The sequence below is a fragment of the Oncorhynchus mykiss genome, chromosome 3 (assembly GCF_013265735.2).
Source record: "Oncorhynchus mykiss isolate Arlee chromosome 3, USDA_OmykA_1.1, whole genome shotgun sequence".
In the NCBI taxonomy this organism is placed as follows: Eukaryota; Metazoa; Chordata; class Actinopteri; order Salmoniformes; family Salmonidae; genus Oncorhynchus; species Oncorhynchus mykiss.
Genome location: NC_048567.1, coordinates 15,271,801 through 15,281,853, shown reverse-complemented (window position 1 = coordinate 15,281,853; position 10,053 = coordinate 15,271,801).

Genomic DNA, 10,053 nt, shown 5'->3' with positions numbered 1-10,053 from the left:
ACAAGGAGATCCCTACCGACCAATCCCTCCCTAACCCGGACGACGCTAGGCCAATTGTGCGTCGCCCCACAGACCTCCCGGTCGCAGCCGGTTAGGACAGAGCCTGGGCGCGAACCCAGGGACTCTGATGGCACAACTTGCGCTGCAGTACAGCGCCCTTAACCACTGCGCCACCCGGGAGGCCCCACTATGTTTGTTTCAGATTGTTACAGTAAAATGTAAGAAGAGTAAATGTTTCATCTACAGTGGTATGTTTTCATGGATGCCAAGAGAAACCAGGCTTCCGAAAAAAATGTACCAATAAAAAATATACATAATAAATTATATTTTGTCTCTATGATTCATAATTTTCCTTCAATTCTCAAGAGGCTGAATGTATCTCACAGGAGAAAGCATCCGAGCGAGCGAAACAATGCCCCTCTGTCTCTCTAACTGTTGGCCATCTATCTGATGCTGTCTGGTCTAAACGAGTATAAAATTGTTGCCACCCGTAGCATTGAAGGCAAGGGAAGCCAGCGAGCATTTGACAGTTTCGTCAACATGAAAGAGAGGAGGATTGCAATGGTGTTTCTCTACAAGTGCAGTAGTTTCTACTTGCACGAACACGCACGCACGCACACAGAAATCAGAACCATGGACAGCCACATCATAGTTAGCTTACCTTGATTGAACTAAATTGTTTTAGGTAGATATTAGTTGCCGCTGTATTAGACTGAGAAGAGGTGATTTGATGATGTTGAAATTATGAAGTTGAAATGGTACTGGAATAGGGGAAGCAGCTCCTGTTTTCTTTGCGACTTGTGGTAACTCTCTGTGGTTCTAAATCAATAGTTGTTTAGTGGTCTGAACTTGCTTGACCATGCTCTAGGTCATGTAACTGTCTGTTACATGCAATATGCTTTGTGGACTTCCCCAGAGATTTTACCCACACACTGCTGCTGTTCATCGATGTAGAAAACATGCAAAATGTAAGCAAAGATCCAGCTAGCTCCATCATATCACACTGTCAGCCACTGGGCTTCTTCTTGTTACCATATTTGGTAGTAAGTGGAAACGCCAACCGGATGCTTCACATTTATATGTCCGGTGAAATTTCTGGGTCTTTAGAACGACATGAAACAACATGGAGTTGCTTTCAAACAGGACACTAGCATCCTAATCTCAGTAAGGTAGAGTGGGCTGGAGCTGGAATGTGTTCTAGTTTACAAGTTCGAGATATAAAAATAAACTGCTCTGAGTGGAGTGCCCACCGCTTGGAACACACTTACACCAATCACTTAATAGCTGCATGGCTTGGATAAATGCATAAACTGGTCCTGTGACAATACAGAATTGTGAGTAGAGTTTAATATGTTTAAATACAATGTACTATATGCAAACACATTAAAAAACAAGTTCTGTGAAATGTAGGCTTTTCAGTAATAGGTGAGCACATTCACCTAAAGTTTCACCTAAAGTGAAGTGGTCAGAATATCCTGGCTAAGGTGGTGGTGACCCCTCCCATGCAGGCCTTTTGTGAGTGTAATGTTAACTCGAGGGTGGCAGGGCAGCGTTGGACTAGTAACCGAAAGGTTGCCAGTTCATATCCCCGAGCTGACAAGGTACAAATCTGTCGTTCTGCCCCTGAACAGGCAGTTAACCCACTGTTCCTAGGCTGTCATTGAAACTAAGAATTTGTTCTTAACTGACTTGCCTAGTTAAAAAATGGGGACTCCTTTAGCCTGCATACTGTGGGTAAACACACTTACAGTAGGACCTGGGCCTGAGTTTGTAAGTCTACCAGGCACTTTGTCCTGCTATCTGATCACAGAGGTTGTGTTATCACTAACTGAGAGAGCATAAACATATAACATTTTAAATGTCTCTATTAATTTGAAGCTTTTGTGAGTGTAATGTTAACTAGTAATGTCTGATTGTTTATAATTTTTGACAATTTAAAAATGTTTCCCATGCCAATAAAGCCATTTGAATTGGATTGAGCGCAATCTTTGTTACTCCCAAATAATATTTTCCTCCTTGTTACTGTAGTCAGTATTATTGCAGTGAGTATTGTTCCTAGCCATATGTCTTCCACATAAACCTGGCAAGCTAAGCTATACAGTTGTCTACAAGCAAGGCAACACTGATAAACCAGGACACACCCCCATCCAAAGCAGGCCAATGTACTCTCTCACGTGGGTGAGCAGACTTACTGGCATTGCCTCTGTGTTTGTTTTCCTCAGACAGAGAGAGAGAGAGGGAAAGAGAGAGAGGTATAAGAGAGAGAGACAGAGAGAGAGAGAGGGAAAGAGAGAGAGGTATAAGAGAGAAAGAGACAGAGAGAGAGAGGGAGAGAGAGACAGAGAGAAAGAGAGAGAGGGAGAGAGAGACAGAGAGAAAGGGAGAGAGAGAGAGAGAGAGAGAGAGAGAGAGAGAAAGAGTGCACACAAACACAGTAGCCTCAGTTAACCTCTACACGCTGTTTTAACCTCATGTCTGTCATGTCATGTTCCACTTCTCTAGTTGCACTTCCTTTCTCCTACAGAACAATAAGGTTAGGGTGGGGGGAAACAAATACGTGTTTCCTCCTTGTTACTGTAGTTTGTATTATTGCAGTGAGTATTGTTCCTAGCCATGTCTTCCACATAAACCTGGCAAGCTAAGCTATACAGTTGTCTACACAAACCAACAGAGGGCAGCCAAGGCAACACTGATAAACCAGGACACACCCCCATCCAAAGCAGGCAAATGGACTCTCTCCCATGAGCAAGGCTTACTGGCATTGATGCTGTGTGGCTTTGTGTGTAAATAGACTCTCCCATGTGGGTGAGCAGACTTACTGGCATTGCCTCTGTGTTTGGTCATATATGTATGCAAACACATATATATATATGCAAACACACTAAAAAACTATTTCTGTGAAATGTAGGCTTTTCATAATAGGTGAGCACATTCACCTAAAGTTTCACCTAATGTGAAATGGTCAGAATATCCTGGCTAAGGTGGTGGTGACCCCTCCCATGCAGACCTATGGGGACTCCTTTAGCCTGCATACTGTGGGTGAACAGACTTACAGTAGGACCTGGGCCTGAGTTTGTAAGTCTACCAGGCACTTTGTCCTGCTATCTGATCACAGAGGTTGTGTTATCACTAACTGAGAGAGCGGGAGAGAGAGAGAGACTATTTGCTCATTGTTACAACACTGTACATATAACATTTGACATGTCTATTATTTTGAAGCTTTTGTGAGTGTAATGTTAACTGGTAATTTCTTATTGTTTATTTCACCCTTTGTTTATCTACTCCATTTGCTTTGACAATGTAAACATGTTTTCCATGCCAATAAAGCTCTATTTGAATTGAGAGAGAGTGAGTGAGAGAGAGAGAGAGAGAGAGAGAGAGAGAGAGAGAGAGATGGAAAGAGGGAGAGATAAAGAGAGAGAGACAGAGAGACGGAGAGAGAAACAGAGAGAGACAGAGAGAGAGAGAGAGAGAGGGAAAGAGAGAGAGAGGTATAAGAGAGAGACAGAGAGAGAGAGAGAGAGAGGGAAAGAGAGAGAGGTATAAGAGAGAGAGACAGAGAGAGAGATGGAAAGAGAGAGGTATAAGAGAGAAAGAGACAGAGAGAGAGAGAGGGAGAGAGAGAGACAGAGAGAAAGAGAGAGAGGGAGAGAGAGAGAGAGAGAAAGAGTGCACACAAACACAGTAGCCTCAGTTAACCTCTACACGCTGTTTTAACCTCATGTCTGTCATGTCATGTTCCACTTCTCTAGTTGCACTTCCTTTCTCCTACAGAACAATAAGGTTAGGGTGGGGGGTGGGGCAGCAATCTTTGTTACTCCCAAATACGTGTTTCCTCCTTGTTACTGTAGTTTGTATTATTGCAGTGAGTATTGTTCCTAGCCATGTCTTCCACATAAACCTGGCAAGCTAAGCTATACAGTTGTCTACACAAACCAACAGAGGGCAGTCAAGGCGACACTGATAAACCAGGACACACCCCCATCCAAAGCAGGCCAATGGACTCTCTCCCTTGATCAAGGCTTACTGGCATTGATGCTGTGTGGCTTTGTGTGTAAATAGACTCTCCCATGTGGGTGAGCAGACTTACTGGCATTGAATCTGTGCTTGTTTTCTACCATTACGTTTAGGTTCTCCTTTTTTTTCAGTTCAGAGTGCACTGATTGCTCAGGCAGTACGTTATTTTCAAGAGATAATCCATGTATCTGTAATATAACTTTTAATTTTAGATATGAATTTCCTTTTGTATTTTCCAGGCATGCTCAATTTTCCAGGCACACCTACTTAAACCCTTGATTGAGTAGGTGTGTCCAAACCGTTGACTGGTACTGTATAGATATTACAAATGCTAATATACATAAATCAGAGGGTAAAGAGAGAAATATTCAGTGTTAAGATTAATCATGTTTTTTAGTGGACTATTAATTGTACCCTGCTGCCAGACAAAAGGCATTTAATCTAAATGTGTTTGAAACTAGAGTGTGTGATTTATTTACACTTTGAGCTTTATTTTAAAATGTTTTGGTTTGCAAATCTGCATTCTGATAATGGCCTCTTCTTTTGTGTTTTCACAAACAAAAAACATTTTTCCATCAACTACACACTTTAGAGAAGGATAAAATAGAAGAGGTAGATAGAAAAGTTGAGCATCATTGAATAAATGGTCAAATAAGATATATGTCTATACAGCGTTATACATAATCTGACAATATGTGACTATAAATGACATTGATAGTGGGGACATTTTTACCAAATGAATCAACTGAAAGGCCAAACTGGAACAGCGTGGCAATTCCTTTTGACTTCTAGAGCTAGATTAAATCCGTACCAAAATGAAAAAAATAAATGTTCCTGTGTTCGAGGAGACTGCATTCACGGTAAATGTTGCATATGCTGAGTCAATCGGAAATTACCTTTAAATTTCAATCGTGCTATACAACGGACCTTCCATGCTACAGATTGAATGGAGCCTTAGTCTCCACAGTTTTCCAAAATAAGTTGAAATAGATATTACTTGTGTCATTGCCGACAGCAAAGAACACAGAATTGAGGAAATTGTTACATGTGTAACAAGAAGTAAATATTTGACATTGAGTTGTAAAATGTTTACTCTTGTGAGTGGTAACCTCACTGGCACTCTGTGTAATGACAACCAGTAATACATGTCATTTCAGACTTTTAGAATAGTCTCTTTCTGCTGCATTCTCATAACATTGTCAAATCTGTCTTTAAACTCTGATATGACTTATCCATACACACTGAAAATACATAAACTAGCCGGTCTGCAGGTATTACAAAAAATGACACGGTGGGAATCATGGAGGAGTCACACAAAGACACAGCGATTGGAACCACAAATCTCAAATTTGGACTCATCAGACCAAAGGAGAGATTTCCACCGGTCTAATGTCCATTGATTGTATTTTTTGGCCCAAGCAAGTCTCTTCTTCTTATTGGTGTCCTTTAGTAGAGGTTTCTTTGCAGCAATTCGATCATAAAGGCCTGATTCACACAGTCTCCTCTGAACAGTTGATGTTGAGATGTGTCTGTTACTTGAACTCTGTGAAGCATTTATTTGACCTGCAATTTCTGAGGCTGGTGACTCTAACACGGAACACAAACCGGCTGCGCATGTGCGCCATCGTGCGCTATCGTGTATACATTTATTTTGTCCCCCTACAACAAATGTGATCAAGACACACAGGTTCAAATATCAAAACAAACTCTGAACCAATTACATTAATTTGGGGACAGTTCGAAAGCATTAAACATGAATGGCAATTTAGCTAGTTAGCTTGCAATTGCTAGCTAATTTGTCCTATTTAGCTAGCTTGCTGTTGCTAGCTAATTTGTCCTGGGATGTAAACATTGAGTTGTTATTTTACCTGAAATGCGCAAAACATTTCGTCTTTCAATCACCTACATGGGTATAACCTGCTTCTATAAACCAATGAGGAGATGGAAGAGGCAGGACTTGCAGAGCAATCTGCTTCAGAAATAGTAAGGAGTTCTATTTTAGCCCTTGGCATCGCAGACACTCGTTGGCGCGCGAGCAGTGTGGGTGCAATAATTGAATAACATGGATTTCTACATTTATTTTGCGACGCTCGCGCACGCGACGTGTCCAGTCTGGTCAGCATGTAATGAACTTATCCTCTGCAGCAGAGGTAACTCTGGGTCTTCCTTTCCTGTGGTAGTCCACATGAGAGCTACAGTGCCTTGCGAAAGTATTCGGCCCCCTTGAACTTTGCGACCTTTTGCCACATTTCAGGCTTCAAACATAAAGATATAAAACTGTATTTTTTTGTGAAGAATCAACAACAAGTGGGACACAATCATGAAGTGGAATGACATTTATTGGATATTTCAAACTTTTTTAACAAATCAAAAACTGAAAAATTGGCCGTGCAAAATTATTCAGCCCCCTTAAGTTAATACTTTGTAGCGCCACCTTTTGCTGCGATTACAGCTGTAAGTCGCTTGGGGTATGTCTCTATCAGTTTTGCACATCGAGAGACTGAAATTTTTTCCCATTCCTCCTTGCAAAACAGCTCGAGCTCAGTGAGGTTGGATGGAGAGCATTTGTGAACAGCAGTTTTCAGTTCTTTCCACAGATTCTTGATTGGATTCAGGTCTGGACTTTGACTTGGCCATTCTAACACCTGGATATGTTTATTTTTGAACCATTCCATTGTAGATTTTGCTTTATGTTTTGGATCATTGTCTTGTTGGAAGACAAATCTCCGTCCCAGTCTCAGGTCGTTTGCAGACTCCATCAGGTTCTCTTCCAGAATGGTCCTGTATTTGGCTCCATCCATCTTCCTATCAATTTTAACCATCTTCCCTGTCCCTGCTGAAGAAAAGCAGGCCCAAACCATGATGCTGCCACCACCATGTTTGACAGTGGGGATGGTGTGTTCAGCTGTGTTGCTTTTACGCCAAACATAACGTTTTGCATTGTTGCCAAAAAGTTCAATTTTGGTTTCATCTGACCAGAGCACCTTCTTCCAAATGTTTGGTGTGTCTCCCAGGTGGCTTGTGGCAAACTTTAACCGACACTTTTTTATGGATATCTTTAAGAAATGGCTTTCTTCTTGCCACTCTTCCATAAAGGCCAGATTTGTGCAATATACGACTGATTGTTGTCCTATGGACAGAGTCTCCCACCTCAGCTGTAGATCTCTGCAGTTCATCCAGAGTGATCATGGGCCTCTTGGCTGCATCTCTGATCAGTCTTCTCCTTGTATGAGCTGAAAGTTTAGAGGGACGGCCAGGTCTCTGCAATCATCTGCCTGGTGTGTTCCTTGTTCTTCATGATGCTCTCTACGCTTTTAACGGACCTCTGAGACTATCACAGTGCAGGTGCATTTATACGGAGACTTGATTACACACAGGTGGATTGTATTTATCATCATTAGTCATTTAGGTCAACATTGGATCATTCAGAGATCCTCACTGAACTTCTGGAGAGAGTTTGTTGCACTGAAAGTAAAGGGGCTGAATAATTTTGCACGCCCAATTTTTCAGTTTTTGATTTGTTAAAAAAGTTTGAAATATCCAATAAATGTCGTTGCACTTCATGATTGTGTCCCACTTGTTGTTGATTCTTCACAAAAAAATACAGTTTTATATATTTATGTTTGAAGCCTGAAATGTGGCGAAAGGTCGCAAAGTTCAAGGGGGCCGAATACTTTCGCAAGGCACTGTAGTTTCATCATAGCGCTTGTTGGTCTTTGAGAATGCACTTGAAAAAACTTTAAAAGTTCTTGAAATGTTCCACATTGACTGACCTTCATGTCTTAAAGTAATGATGAACTGTCATTTTTTCTTTGCTTATTTGAGCTGCTCTTGCTATAATATGGACTTGGTCATTTACCAAATAGGGCTATCTTCTGTATACCACCCATACCTTGTCACAAAACAACTGATTGTCTCAAACGCATTAAGAAGGTAAGAAATTCCACAAAAAAACTTTGAACAAGGCACACATGTTAATTTAAATACATTCCAGGTGACTACCTCCTGAAGCTGGTTGAGAGAATGCCAATAGTGTGCAAAGCTGTCATCAAGGCAAAGGTGGCTACTTTGAAGAATCTCAAATATAAAATATGTTTTGATTTAGTTAACTCCTTTTTAGGTACTACCTGATTCCATATGTGTTATTTCATAGTTTTGATATCTTCACTATTATTCTACAATGTAGAAAATAGTACAAATAAAGAAAAACCCTTGAATGAGTAGGTGTTTCCAACTTTTGACTGGTACTGTACAGTGTACATTCGGAAAGTATGTAGACCCCTTTGACTTTTTCCACATTACTTTACAGCCTTATTTTAAAATGTATTACATTTGTTGTTTTCTCATCAATCTACACACAATACCCCATAATGACAAAGTGAAAACAGGTTTTTAAGTATTCAGACCCTATGCTATTCAATTTGAAATTGAGCTCAGTTGCATTCTGTTTCCATTGATCATCCTTGAGATGTTTCTACAACTTAATTGGAGTTTACCTTGGACCATGATTTGGGAAGGCACACAACTTTCTATATAAGGTCCCACAGTTGACAGTGCACGTCAGAATAAAAACCAAGCCATGAGGTCGAAGGAATTATCTATTGAGCTCCGAGACAGGATTTTGTTGAAATACCGTTCTGGGGAAGGGTACAAAACAATTCTGCAGCATTGAAGGTCCCTAAGAACACAGTGGCCTCCTTTATTCTTAAATGGAAGAAGTTTAGAACTACCTAGACTCTTCCTAGAGCTGGCCGCCCGGGCCAAACTGAGCAATCGGTTGAGAAGGGCCTTGGTCAGGAGGTAACCAAGAACCCGATGAGTTCCTCTGTGGAGATCGGAGAACCTTTGTTGGGGAATAATCAGAATTGGTTGGTAACATAGGTAAGATGTTTTATATTCATGATATGTTTGTAAGTTACTTCTCATCAGAATGTGTTTGTATAATACTGTGGCAGGGTTGCAGTATCTGTTCTATGTCAAGACTAAGTTGCTTGGGCCGGAGAGAGGGGAGAGGTCAAGCGTGTATCTCTTGGCTCCACAATGTCTGTGTGCCAGTCAGTGTGTCTCTGTGATCTTGTCAAGATAGGATGGATTTGATATATGCCTGTTGATATGGAGGATTGGTTTATGGTTCTGAGTTTGAGAAAATAACATGTTTCAGGAGACAAAGCTGAACGATGAATTATGCCGATGCTGTCGTATCCTGTGTGTGTCTTTGCTATAAAGGAACTAAGTTGAAATGTGGAAGGGACTCTCAGAGAATTCATTGATAGACACTGAATTGATCTGAGAGTCACAGGGTTGTGATAGAGCTCATATAATTAAAAATGGACTTTGTGACAACTAACTCTGATGTGTGTGTGGTTTGCTCTCATGATTTGGTAAATAGAGGAAATTTCCACGACACCTTCCAGAAGGACAGCAATCTCTGCAGCACTCCACCAATCAGGCCTTCATGGTAGAGTGACCAGACAGAAGCCACTCAGTAAAGGCACATGACAGCCCGCTTGGAGTTTGCCAAAAGGCACCTTAAGTCCTTAAGCATCATGCCGTGGGGATGTTTTTCAGCGGCAGGGACTGAGAGACTAGCCAGGATCGAGGGAAAGATGAATGGAGCAAAGTACAGAGATATCCTAGATGATATCCTTCTCTAGGATTATTAGTTGTACCCTGCCACCAGTCAAAAGGCCGTTTGATCTACAAGTTTCTGAAGTCGGTGTGTGATTTTTATTTACACTGAACTTTATTTTAAAACAAATTTGGTTTAAATATCTGCATCCTTATAATGGTCTCTTCCTTCGTGTTTTCACAAACATACAGACATGATACAAGGTAAACACTATTTCCATCAACTACACACTTAGAGAAGGATAAAGTACAACCCATTGGTAAATAGAAGAGTTGAGCAACACTGAATACATAGTCAAATAAAATATATACCTAACATATACAGTGTTATACATAATCTGGCAATATGTGACTCTAAATGACATTGATAGTGGGGACATTTTTACCAAATTAATCAACTGTAAGGCC